The sequence below is a fragment of the Tamandua tetradactyla genome, chromosome 16 (assembly GCF_023851605.1).
Source record: "Tamandua tetradactyla isolate mTamTet1 chromosome 16, mTamTet1.pri, whole genome shotgun sequence".
Classification (NCBI taxonomy): domain Eukaryota; kingdom Metazoa; phylum Chordata; class Mammalia; order Pilosa; family Myrmecophagidae; genus Tamandua; species Tamandua tetradactyla.
This window is the reverse complement of record NC_135342.1, coordinates 8,945,976-8,959,354: the sequence shown is the minus strand read 5'-3', so window position 1 is coordinate 8,959,354 and position 13,379 is coordinate 8,945,976. Positions and strand designations below refer to the sequence as shown.

The window sequence follows — 13,379 nt, the reverse complement described above, 5'->3', positions numbered from 1 at the left end:
GAGTAGCCTCTCGACTCTATTTGAACTCTCAGCCACTGATACCTTATTTGTTATACTACTTTTCCCCCTTTTGGTCAGGATGGCATTGTTGATCCCATGATGCCAGGGTCAGGCTCATCCCTGGGAGTTCGCTCCCATGCCCCCAGGGTGACTTTCACCCCTGGATGTCATGTCCCAAATAGTGGGGAGTGCAATGATTTCACTTGCAGAGTTGGGCTTAGAGAGAGAGGCCATATCTGAGCAACAAAAGTGGTCCTCTAGAAGTAACCCGTAGACATGTCTACAGGTAGGCTAAGCTTCTTTGCTACATACAAAAGCTTCACAAGAGCAAGCCTTAAGATCAAGGGCTTGGTCTATTGATTTAGATTTAGGTGTCCCTAATGTTTGACAGGGTTTTCCTTGTGGTAAAGTTTAATATTCCATATTATTTCTCCCATTATTCAAATGACTTTGCCAATGCTTTTTGATTATCTGTTTAGTATACTCTGAGTTGTATCTGGGCATTAATTAAGCTATACAGGATTAAAGGCCTTCATTCTTATTCTGGTCTCCCTGGGTTTGGATTGCTTACAAGTTCTAATCAGACAGGTTGAGTTAGATTATGTGTTACAGAAAATTTAGGTTCTGGACCAAATAAACCTTTCTTCCTTTGGTCTCAAAGAGTAAACGAGGTTCTAAAATGTAGACAATGTCTTCCTTACACCTATATTCTGATTTACCCTAATCCCAACCTGATTGGTTTTGTTCTTATCTCTAAGTACCAGGTTATACATATCTACAACAGCCTTTCAAAATCCAAAAATAATAATTACCACTCTGGGCTAAATGTAGCTGCTAAAAGAGCTTATGATCTAGGCCCCTGCTTTTTAAAAGCATTTTCTAAAGGAGACCATCAGACCACACAACAATTGCTCTTTTATTTCTGGCTTATTTTGCCTCACCAAATATCCCACAGATTCATTCACAGTGTTGTATGCCCCACAACTTCATTCTTTTTTATAGCAGCACAATATTCAATCATATGAATACACCATCATTCACCGATCTACTTCTCAGTCAGTGCATCTTTTAGCCACCTCCATTCATTAGGCATCATGTATAATGTCCAAAGTCAATAGTCCATCAACACTCCCAATTTTAGATAACTTTATTGTTCCTGAGAGAAAGATAATGCTCACCAAATGCAAAATCTAAACCTCCCCTTAACTCTTGTCCCTCCCCCATTATCTACCCTTGGTGTTGCTATGGTAGTGCTGATGTTTTCCTGATAGACATAACCCATAGCATGCAACAGCAGTTTTCTTCCTATACCCCAAACTTCACACTCTTTGCACAAGATTCATACCTTTGAAGTAGTTCATGCAAGACCTTATTTATATTTGTATAAATGGGGCACATGGATCTGTACAACCGTTTTCAATCATGTTCACCTTTAATATGGTAATATTACTTATAGACCCACTAGTGAACTGCCTTCACTTCTTTCTATTCTCTTACATTTGAGTTCAAACTCATTAGCTAACGATTCGCCCATCTCTGGTTTCTGTGTATCTCTAGGTCCCCTATATTCTCTATTATAAGCTTCTGATTTTACCTTTACCATGGTCATAAAAGTGGAATCATACAGTATTTATCTTTTTGTGTCTGGCTTCTTTCAGTCACCATTATGTTCTCAAGGCTCATTCATCTTGTCATGTGCTTCAGAACATCATTTCATCTTGCTGCTGCATAATATTTCATCATATAAATACCACATTTTCTTAATCCACTCATCTGTGGATGGGCACTTGGCTTGTTTGCATCTTTTGGCAATTGTGTATAATGCTGCTATGAATATCGGTGTGCAAATGTCTGTTTGTGTCACTGCTTTTAGCTCTTCTGGGTGTATTCTGAATAGTGGCACTGCTGAGTGGTAGGGCAACTCATTATATAGTTTCCTAAGGATATGCCAAACTGTCTTTCATGGTAGCTGCACCATTATACATTCCCACCAACAGTGCATAAATGGCCCAAATAAAATGATGAAGTCTGCACACCTCACCCTATCTACCATGCCTGGTTTAAAGACCATCTGGATTGCAGCACAGGGGGAGGTTTGGGTGGAGAAAAGAGAGGGAGGGGCGGTGGATCCAGCATGAAGTGGAGAGCTGGTCTGGGGGTGGCATAGGTCAGTGGTCCCAGCGAGGCTTGCATGGGGACCCCCTGCTCACTCAAGACTTTCAGAGGAGGTGCCTGCGGGGCTGCAGAAACCGCTATAAGAAGGACCTCCTCAGCCACTTTGGCTGTGTCAGTGCCACTGAATTCTCCAACAATGGAGGCCAGCAGCTGGCCTCAGGAGGAGATGATTTCCAGGTTCTACTATGGCGCATAGAACGAGTCATCCAATCCAGAGTCAAGCCCTTACAGCTGAAATGAGAACATCATTTCAATATTTTTGCCTGGCTTTCAACAGTGGGAAGATCAAACTATTCTCTGGAGGAACTAATGAGCAAGTTATTCTCCATGATGTTTAGAACAGTGAGACCCTGGACATGTTTGCCCAGGAAGATGTGGTTTATGGCTTGTCAGTGAGCCCAGTGAATGACAACATTTTTTTGCCAGCTTCTCAAATGATGGCCAGGTTCTCATCTGGGACATCTGGGAGTCTTCCCATGGAAGGCCTTTCTTCCTGACAAACTATCCATCATCAGTCTTTCAGTGTCATGTTTAATCCTATGGAGATCCAGGTTACTGGCCACAGCCAATTCAAAGGAAGAAGTGGCACTGTGGGACATTCTAAAACCTCAGAGTTCTCTCCTCTGCTATGGTGGCAACCTATCCTTCCAAAACACCATAAGTGTGCAATCCAACAGCAGCAGGACCCAGCTCCTGGCACTGAGTCATCCGTTGCCCACCCCCTGTACTGTATGACACCCACTCCCACTGGCCTGTGTTCCAGTTTGACAATCAGGGCTACTTTAACTATTGTACTATGAAAAGCTTCTGTATTCTTCCCCCACTACATGGGACATGACATCCCTGGCATTGTGGGAGATGACTCTCAGGGATAAGCCTGGCCCTGGTACCACGGGCTCTACAATGCCATCCAGACCAAAGGGGAAAAGAAGTGTAACAAGTAAGGTATCAGTGGCTGAGAGAGTTCAAGTAGAGTCGAGAGGCTACTCTGGAGGTCACTCTTCTGCAACCTTTGGTTAGATATTGCTACCTATCATTGCTTGCCAAACCTCAACCAATACCATTCCTACCAATCCTAAAGAACAACTAGGGCATTATATAAGATTCTACAAAGTCTCCATGCACTAGGGAGGGTAACTTTCCAGAAACTTATAACCTCCAGATAGGTCCTTGGAGAAGATAAGTCCTGGCAGAGGGGCCAGCCCTTCCAGAACATCTATCCCCTTATCCCATAATATTGATAACCCCGTCCAATATGAAAAAGTTAGAATGGACATAGCCCAAATACCCCTAAAGAGTGAGAGAAAGATCAAAGGTGATGGTGGAGTTATATAGAGAAGGTAGGGTTTAACAAATGAGTATGATTGCTGAATCATTATATTAATATTTCTTTTCATCTCTAGTATCTTAGAGTAGCAGAAAGTAAAAACCTAACATTGTGGAATTGTAACCCATACCGAGCTCTGAAATCTGTTCTACAACAATTGTTGCGATGTGCTTTGAAATGTATTGCTTTTTTGTATATGTTCTTTTTCACAAAAAAGAAAAAAAGACAATTATAAAAAAAGGGAATAAAAGAAAAACTGCTCTTTTGCAGGAGATCATGACGAATACATCATTCTGGGATCTGATGATTTCAACCTGTACATGCAAATTCAGAAGCAGATGCATTCCCTTGGAACTGGCTGACCTGGGGTTTGGCAGACAGCAAAACACCTAAGAATGATTATTTCTGCCCTTGCTCCAGATGTATTCTGAGCAAAGCCTGCAGCTTTCCAGAAATTTGATTCTAGCCCTTCTGAGTTCTCAGACATGGATCATTCTTCATTCTGCTCTTGACGTTAGTGACTTCATGTGTGCAGTTGGGTGTTATGTTGATTGCCTCCTACTGGTGGAAAAATGCCTGTAGTTTAAATTTTATTTTATTTATTAAACATACCAACATACAAACACAAACATTCTTACCATATGATCATTCCATCTTACATATATAATTAGTAACTCACAATATCATCACATAGTTGTATATTCATCATTATGATCATGTCTTAGAACATTTGCATCAATTCAGAAAAAGAAAACAGAAAAAAACCATACATGCCATATTCCTTATCCCTCCCTTTCTTTGATCACTAGCATTTAAATCTACTAAATTTATTTTAACATTTGTTCCTCCTATTATTTATTTATTTTTAATCCATATGTTTTATTCCTCTGCCTATGAGGTAAAAAAAAAGGATCATCGGACACAAGGTTTTCAAAATCACACAGTCACATTAAAATGCCTGTATTTTATTCTCAGGACAGCTCAGTATAGCCATTTGTTCTGGGTGACTTATGGCATCAAACAAAAAAATGGCTATTAGGAAAATAATAGAGGACTATGCCGATGGTATTACCCAAAATTTGTCTAGTATTCAGAGGTTAAGGTAATTATTGGCTTTGCCTATTGCTGAATTAACAATATTGTTGCCAAATGTATGCCTTTAAAAACTTATTGACAGCCAATTTTGGCATAACCACATGAATAAGTGACCAAAGGCCTTTTTCCCCTTCTGGAATTTGGAAAGCATGAGTGAAGCAGCTTACCTTTGAAGCACAACCAGATGGGACAATAGCAGTCTTCCTGGACAGAGTGATGTTCGAACATTAGAAGTCATTCTGCATTTAAGATATTGCTTTCTAGGTCTTCCATCCCCATAAGGCATAGCTTAATTAGCTACAGAAATAATTTTTTTTAGTAGAATTGCATCTTTCACCTGATCTTGAAAAGATTTCATTATTAAGTCAACATGGCATTTAAAATAGAAGCAGGGATAATCTCTGAGGGACTGCTCTCTGGAATCTGTTTCACTTTTTGATAAAGAGATAAGGGAAGAGAATGAGTAATAGGAGTGCAGGGTTTTTCCTCTCACTGCTGATTTCTTTACTGACTTAGGGTATGATGATTTTAGTAATTCAAAAGGGCTACTGTTAGGCTGACTTAATAAGCAGACAACTGTGCAATCTCATGGATGGCAGGGACCTCATAAGGATTTAGGATTACAATATTAAAGCAGAGAAATGTGTGCCCAGACATTTAAGGATTGTGCAGGCCCAGCTAGTTAAAAGGAATCCATTTCTAGATTCTCAAATACCACAAGTATTTTTTCATAGAATTCATAAATTGATATTCCTCAGAAAGCATCTATTTTATTTTCCCACCTCACCTTTGTCCTTCTCCAACTTTATTTAAAAAATATGACTGTTTGAATCTTATCATGGTATATTGCCCTGAGGTGTAAAAACTTCCAAGGTACCAAAAAATCTGACGCATCATTTAATCGAAGGGCCATAAACCAAACTGCCACCCTTTCCCTTATCTTCTTAAGAGTTGCACTTACAATAAACTGATCTTTTGTATATTTAATAGGTATTTATAAAAACTTTGAAGTATCTTTGTTGATTGGAGCAACTGCATTCCAATTATATTTGTAATGATAACTCAAATCCAAGAGAAAAAAATTAACACTTAAGTGTGTGTATCAGTTTGCTAAAGTTGATGGAATGCAATACACCAGAAATGGAATGGCTTTTATAAAAGGAATTTATTATGCTACAAGTTTATAGTTATAAGGCCATGAAATGTCCAAATTAAGGCATCAACAAGAGGTTACCTTCACTCAAAGAAGGCTGAAGCCATCCAGAACACCTCTATCTGCTGGGAAAACATGTGGCTGGCCTCTGCTGGACCTTGCTCCTGGTTCTATTGCTTCCAGCTTCTGATGTCAGTGGTTTCCTCTCTAAGCATCTGTAGGCCTTCACTTAGCTCCTCCAGGATACAACTCTCGGTTCTGGCTTGCTTAGCATCTCGTGGGAAGGCACATGGCGATGACTGCTGGGCTCTGCCTGTGTCTAGGTATCTGCTCTTTGTTGGCACTCCAAGCATCTCCAAACATCTGTGTGTCTGTCAGCTCTGAAGCAACTGTCTTCCAAGCATCTAATTCTGAGGTTCTTCAAAATGTTTCCCCCTTTAAAGGGTTTCAGTAAACTAATCAAGACTCACCTTGAATGGGTGGAGTGACTTGTCCATCTAACCAGAAGTCTACACCAGCAACTGGGAGAGCCACATCTGTGTGGAGGGAATCTAATCATAAGGGTTTCTACCCTACAATATTGAATCAGGTTAAAGGACAAGGCTTTTTTTGGATACACAACACTTTCAAAGTAGTACGCCTGAAACAAGGTAATAACGTGATATTTCAGTCATGTCCAGAACCCCAAGATCACAGACAGCTATGTTTGGTCAGAAGCTCCTTGGCCCTCCTTCTGCAGAGTTTCCTGCCCTAAGAGAATGCCCCCACCTGACCAGCCTTTGATGGAGTTGAGAAAAGATTACGTAAGACAGCCACAGCAGTAGCAACTTGAGAAGGGAGCCTTTTGGTAGTGAAAGAAAGATCTGGTGTCTCCAAGTTGACCAGGTGGGCAGAGCTTAGAGAAGCTACCTTCCTTCTCGTGAGGTGATAGAACATCTAACTTGGCACAAGCTCTTTGCTCTTTTTAACCAGATATAATATCCTAGCTAAGAGTTGTCCAAATTCTATCAGAGTTTAACTTTTGACAAGGGAACAGTACATTCTATGCATTGGACCCTTAAATGACATGTTCTTTCTACATACAAAATTCATTCCATCACAATATCACAAAAGCCTTAAACCATTTCAGTAGCAATACCAATGCAATACAAAGTCAGAAATAATATAAAATCTCATCAAAGTTAGTTACAGGAATGGTCTATTCTAAGGCAAAAATTCTCCTGTGGCTGTGGACCTGTGAAAATTAAACCAAGTTATTTGCTGCCAGTATGCAAAGGAGGGACAGTCATAGGATATGTTTGTACAGGATAGGGAGAACTGAAAGGTAAACAGGGGTCATAGGACCCAAACAGCCTCCAAAACCTTCAGGACAAACTTGATTGGATTTCAAAGACTGAGAGTCATACATCCTTGGGGCTTTAGAAAGTGGCAGTCCCACCCTTTCCAAGGGCCTATGCAGTGGGGTGTGTTGCAACACTGGGGTGCATTGTGGAGATGACGTTTCTCTTGGCTCCATCCTGTCCAAGCTTAGGGGCAGTACCAGGGATCTCTGTCATCTCCAGGGCACTTGCTCAATCCCTCCATAACAATGGGATGGCAGCCAGGCTCCTTCCAATCCCTGGTTTGTGTGCTCTGCTCTCTCTGAAGCTTGGGGTAGCAAAACTCTTTCTGAGCAACTAATCGGAAGGCCCAGCCTCTGCCTTCAGGGCAAACTCATCCTCTCCAAGTACCTGGCTGTGTCCACTCTCCTGGCCTGACATTTCTTGGCTTCAGGCCTTAGCTTTCATGGGTTTGCCTCTGAAGTCATTTTTCCTTCAATTTGTCCCTTTTCTTTCCATTTTAGTCCACATTGGCAGTGGTTCTGTTTATACCGATTCTGCAACACTCTTGTCAGTTTTCTGTTAGTATGCAGGAATCATAACCATTAGATAATAGGACTTTCACAGATCCTTTTTGGATAACTCTATTTCCATTCCTGGCTTTTCCTAAAATGGCTGACTCATTCCATTTTTTGTTTAATCCTCATGCGGGGCACTATTGCCTGGGGGCTCCTTTTCTGGAAGCCCAGAATTTTCCAGACCATCAATTTCTTGCTATTGTTGGGTTTTTTTTTTTTTTTGTACCCAAGAGTTCAGTTTTCAGCTTATGTCTTTCTTGGTGTATTTCACTATAAGCTGCAAGGAGAAACCAGGCCACACTTTCCAAATTTAATTTGGAAATCTCTTCAGCTAAGTATCCTAGATTGTAGCTTTAAAAATCTGCCTTCTACCCAAAACCAGTAGTCAATTTAGCCAGATTGTCTGCCATTTTCAAGTAAAAGTCACCTTCCTTTCAGTTTGCAATGACACATTCTTCATTTCTGTCTAAAGCCTCATCAGAGGTATCTTTAGAGTCCACATTTCTACCAACAGTCTCTTCAAAGTATTCTAGGCCTTCTCTATCAAGCTCCTCACAACTCCTCCAGAATCTTCCCCTTATCCATTTAAAAAGCTCTCCCAAAGTTTGGTATTTGCAAACAGCAGCAGCACCACTCTTGGTACCAAAATCTGGTACTGCTAATGCTGCTGGGATGAAATATACCAGAAATGGAATGACTTTTAAAAAGGGAATTTAATAAATTACAAGTTTACAGTTATAAAGCTGTGAAAATGCCCAAACTAAGGGACCAATAAGAGGTTACCTTCACCCAAAGAAGGCTGGTGCCATCCAGAACACCTTGATCAGCTGAGAAGGCACATGGCTGGCCTCTGCTGGTCCTTGATCCTGGTTCCATTTCTTCCAGCTTCTGATATCAGTGGTTTCCTCTCTAAGCATCTGTGGGCTTTCATTTAGTTCCACCAGGACACAACTCAGGGTTCTGGCTTGCTTAGCATCTCATGGGAAGGCACATAGTGACATCTGCTGGGCTCTGCCTGTATCTAGGCATCTGCTCTTTCTGTTGGCACTCCAAGCATCTCCAAACATTCATGTCTCTGTGAGCCCTGAAGCAACTGTTCTCCAAACATCTGCATCTGAGGTTTCTTCAAAATGTTTCCCCTTATAAAGGACTTCAGTAAACTAATCATGACCCACCTTGAATGAACAGAGTCACATCTCCATCTAACCAAAAGGCCACATCCACAATTGTGCACACCACATCTTCATGGAGATATCTAATCAAAAGGTTTCTACCCTATGTTATTGAATCAGGATTAAAGGACAAAGCTTTCCTGGGGTACACAACACTTTCAAACTAGCACAATGTGTTAAAACCTATGATCACAAGAATTAGAGAAATTATAAAATTAAAGCAAACAAACAAAATGACATGTGTGATATTATTAAATCTACTGCTAGGATAAATACTTATCACCCTAGGCTATAGGTCTTGCTTGCTCTATCATCCTGGCCCTTTCTGTGGGAGCTAAAGTTTGCTGCTCTAGCCCTTTGGTATTCTAGGCCCTTGATGGTAGGGCGAGGTCAGAGCAAAGAGACCACGGTGAGTTACACTCTCCATTATCTCCTCCCCACCCCCATCCCAAATCCAGTAGTAGCACATGGGTTGCTTCTAGTACCTCCTTTCACTAACCCATTCATGAGAACCCCACATAACTTTTGTGCCCTTTTTTTGTTGGAATTTGTTTGCCAGCAGATGCTCTACTCAGTCTTTAACTTCTTTGACCCAGACCACCTGGATGTAGATGAGATTGAGGTGTCTTTGACTGATTTGACTTCAGCGGTTGAGTAGGTACCTCTGAATTCAAAACAATCCTTGTAGCCTGCAACCCAAGACTTTCTTTCACATTCCTTTCATTATTAGTTCTCTCTTCCATGTCAACCCCAGGCTGTACTTGAGCTTGAAATCATATAGGCCAGTTTAGGAAATGGAATAAAGGAAAGAAGAGGGACAGATTAATCAGCTTTTCCAAAGAGAATATGACCCATACAACCTTAGTTTGTTGTTTTTTTTTTTTTTCTTTTTGAGCATGCTCTTTGAGTTGGGAAAATAGGACCCTGAGATACATGTGGTGAAGTTAAGAGCAAAGGGACTTCATAGGAGGCTGAAAAGTATGGCCTCATGGGACTAGACTCTTGCAAGGTTAAAGTTGCTGGGATTAAGTTACAAGTTCAAATGTCTATGACTCTAATAGGAAAGTTCATGCATGTACAGTGCTGTGTGTTTAACACATGTGTGTACACGCAGTATCCCATGTGAGCCTCACAACATCTTTGTGAGGTATACAGGCCAGGTGCCATCTCACAGGAGGATTCTATAAGACCAAGCAAAGTTAAATAACTTGGCCAAAGTCATGGTCAGACAGTTCTGCTTCTGAAACCAACCAATAGTTCTCCTATTACATCTCAAGTCACCCCAAGTGAACAAGACCTATTGATAAGCTCCATCATATTTTAATTCTTAAAGATGGGTAGGGAATGGAAGAGAAGTATCCCATGTTCTGATTCCTCTTCCTATTAGCCTCTCCTTACATGCTCTGCATTCTGAGAGTGATGAATTTATCAGCTGGCATTCTCAGAGAGTATATATGGACCTGGGACCTCATGGAAAAAGGAGATGAAGGGTAACAAACCTTGGAGAGCCTAGACTTGAACAGGCAAATATTTAACTTTCCATGCCTCATTTTAAAAACTCTTCTTGCCTCTGCACCTATGCTGAAAGGTAAGAGAAGAATGAGGGACTGGGACCCAATTCTCACTCTTCATTATCTAGGCAAATTGCAGACATCTGTCATGCATGATAAAAATATTTTCCCTTTTTTCCTTTCTTGAGAAACTGAAATGAAGAAGACCAATTTATGTGTGATCCTCAATTGATTATTCAGTCAGTGGTTATGTACTCTGGAAGGAGCATGAAGCTCCATCTGAAGGGAATCTGCTCACTACTCATTGAAGCCAGAGCTTCCACTTTCCCATGTGATAAGGCTTTCACATGAGATGCCACATTGCTCTCCAGATCAGTCCTATCTCAGAGGTTTGGCTAAGAGGCCAAATTAAGGGGCATTCTGTTCTCTTGCAGGGGTCCTGTCCTCTTTTAATGAACTTATCCATGGCCACTGAAACACCTGTTTGGGATTTTTCCTGGAGCCACAAGCCACACAGTCTGTGAAATTTGGTCAGAAGGCCTAACTATCACTCTGAGACCTGCCCTGCTGAAATGCCCCCTCTACTTGAATAATATCCTCATCTCTCCCAGGAATCTGCAACTCAATCTGTCTCTTTGTGTCAATAGAATTGATTTAGTAAAGTAGAAATAATAGGCAGTGGCTAGGTTATGCAGGCAATGAAGCTAGGGTAACCCTTACCTGATTTATGTCTCCAGTTTCCAAATATTGATACAAATTAATTCATCTCTAGGTAGCAGAGAAACAGGAGGAGCTCCAGTTCACAAGGTCAGAAGAAAAGGAAATCAATGCTACATGTCATCCAGCTTGACCTCAGACAGGGGCTGCTAAGTCTCCTTGGAACAAGCAAACAGTTTCCTATCTCCTAAAGCACTCACATAGGCTGGTATGAGCCACACTAGAGGTCCAGGCCTGCATCACAAATGGATGGAACAGACGCAAAGGAATCTTAAGGGTGGGGAGGCATAAAACAGAGAGGATGACCCTGTAGCTCTCTCTTGTGCCATTTGGTCTCACTGATTCCACCACCCATTCTGTCCCCAACTAATTCCTCCAATCTTCTCTGGGGATCCCTATTTTCTACCTGCATTGTCTCATCATATCTAATACATACTTTAGAAGGACTCCATACACAACCCAAATATCACCTGTGTCTTGCTTCAGTCATTGAAAATCTGATGTTGTCCCAGGAATTTTGGCTAATTCCCAGAGACTGGCACTGTCCTCAATTTGGGCTTCCCTGAAAAATCTGTCTTTGCTTTTTATCAACCCAAATATAGAACTCAGTTTCCCCCTCCCATTATCCCACAAAATATCCAGTTTTACAGAAAAAACCGGAGTGTTAACATGGTCCCAACTCAGAGAAGGGCCCCAAAGAGGCAGTAACTCTGCTTCAGACCCCATGGGGGAGACAAAATTCCCACCAATGATTGCTATCATTTTTTCCTTTAAGGCTGAGATGTTGCTGGGGTCGGTCTGTTTTTGTTCTGGAATATACCAGGTAACAAGTCTGAAATTTGCCCTGGGGAGAGACACTACTGCTATCTCCCGAGGTTGTTATATAAAATCCTTGAAAAGGTTATTGAGAACCAAAGCTGATAAAAGATGTGAAAAAACTTGAAAGATCAATGAAGACTTATGTCCCAACAAAGTGCAACTTTCCCTTTAAAATACGGAAATAATCAATTCTCTGGGCAACAAAGTCCACCGAAGATTTTGACACACACTAAACTTGATAGGATGGTGCTGTGGGGTTGTGGAGACTAAAAGAGGCAGGAAGAGAAAGGGAATTACCAGCAGACTTGACAGAAAAGTCATTTCTAATGGTGAGGTCATGTTAACCTGGATAAGGCCATGACAAGTGACAGCAAATGAAAAGAAAGCACAACACAACATTTGCAGAATAAATTGAAATTTCTTAGCTTAGTGGAAAAAAAATCTTATCACTACCCACACATATAATGAATCAATTCTGAATGGATTATTGGACATTTTAGAGGTGAAAAAATGTTGTTTGTATAAGAAAACAAAGGAGAATATCTCCATGGTCTTACAATAGGAAAAAACTTCTTAAACAGAATAAAAACTATTAACCACAAAAGGGTGAGCATGACAAATGGTATTATATAAATATTAAGAGCTTCTACTCACAAAAGTGACATGGAAAGAGAGATGTAAGAGAGAGATAGATGGAAGAGAGTGAAAGAGAGAGTGCACAAGTCAAGAAAGGAAATATAGCCAGCATATATAAAGAACTCTTACAAATCAATAAAGAAAAGACAGACAATATACTAGGGAGAAAGTGGGCAAAAAAAAACAACAGACATTCAATGGCTAATAAACATGTAAAACAGTGATCAACTTCATTAGTAATCAAGGAAACGCAAATAAAATCACCACCTCATACCATCACATACCAACAAGAAGGCTAAAATGGAAATGACAGAAAACACTAAGTTTGGACAAGAATATGGATAAACCAGGAATCTCATGCATTGTTGATGGAGTGTAAAATTTCATACAAACCTTTTGAAAAACTGTTTGGCAACAACTCCTACAGCAGAGCTGATGTAAAACTCATGACTCATGAGTTCCACTACTATATATACACCCAACAGAAATTCATACATGTCACAAAACCTGATTTTAGAATTTAATACCAACACTATTCATAATAGTTCCAAACTGAAAAACACTTGTATATGCATCAACGGAGGAATGATTAAATTGATTTGGGGGGGGGTATTTACACAAATGGGAATTTGATCACCAGCAATATGCAAAGATACAGACAAATTCACAAATCACATACAGAATTCAAATAGACAAGCACAGCAGAAGCCATGCTGTGTCTTTCCATTTATATAAAGTACAGAACAGATGACAGTAATTTATGCTGTTAGATGGAAGAAGACTGGTAACTCTTAGCAATAGTGAGCAGAGGAGGCATGCGCAGGCATGGGGGGAGGTTGATGATATTGTTTTTTTTTTTTTTTCTTATTTAGAGGTT

General features: G+C 40.6%; 1 pseudogene; it reads left to right on the top strand.

Annotated features, from left to right (window-relative positions):
* The first annotated feature begins 276 nt into the window (after window positions 1-276).
* On the top strand, window positions 277-3,013 carry LOC143658286 (DDB1- and CUL4-associated factor 5 pseudogene; annotated as a pseudogene).
* Window positions 3,014-13,379: the final 10,366 nt, after the last annotated feature.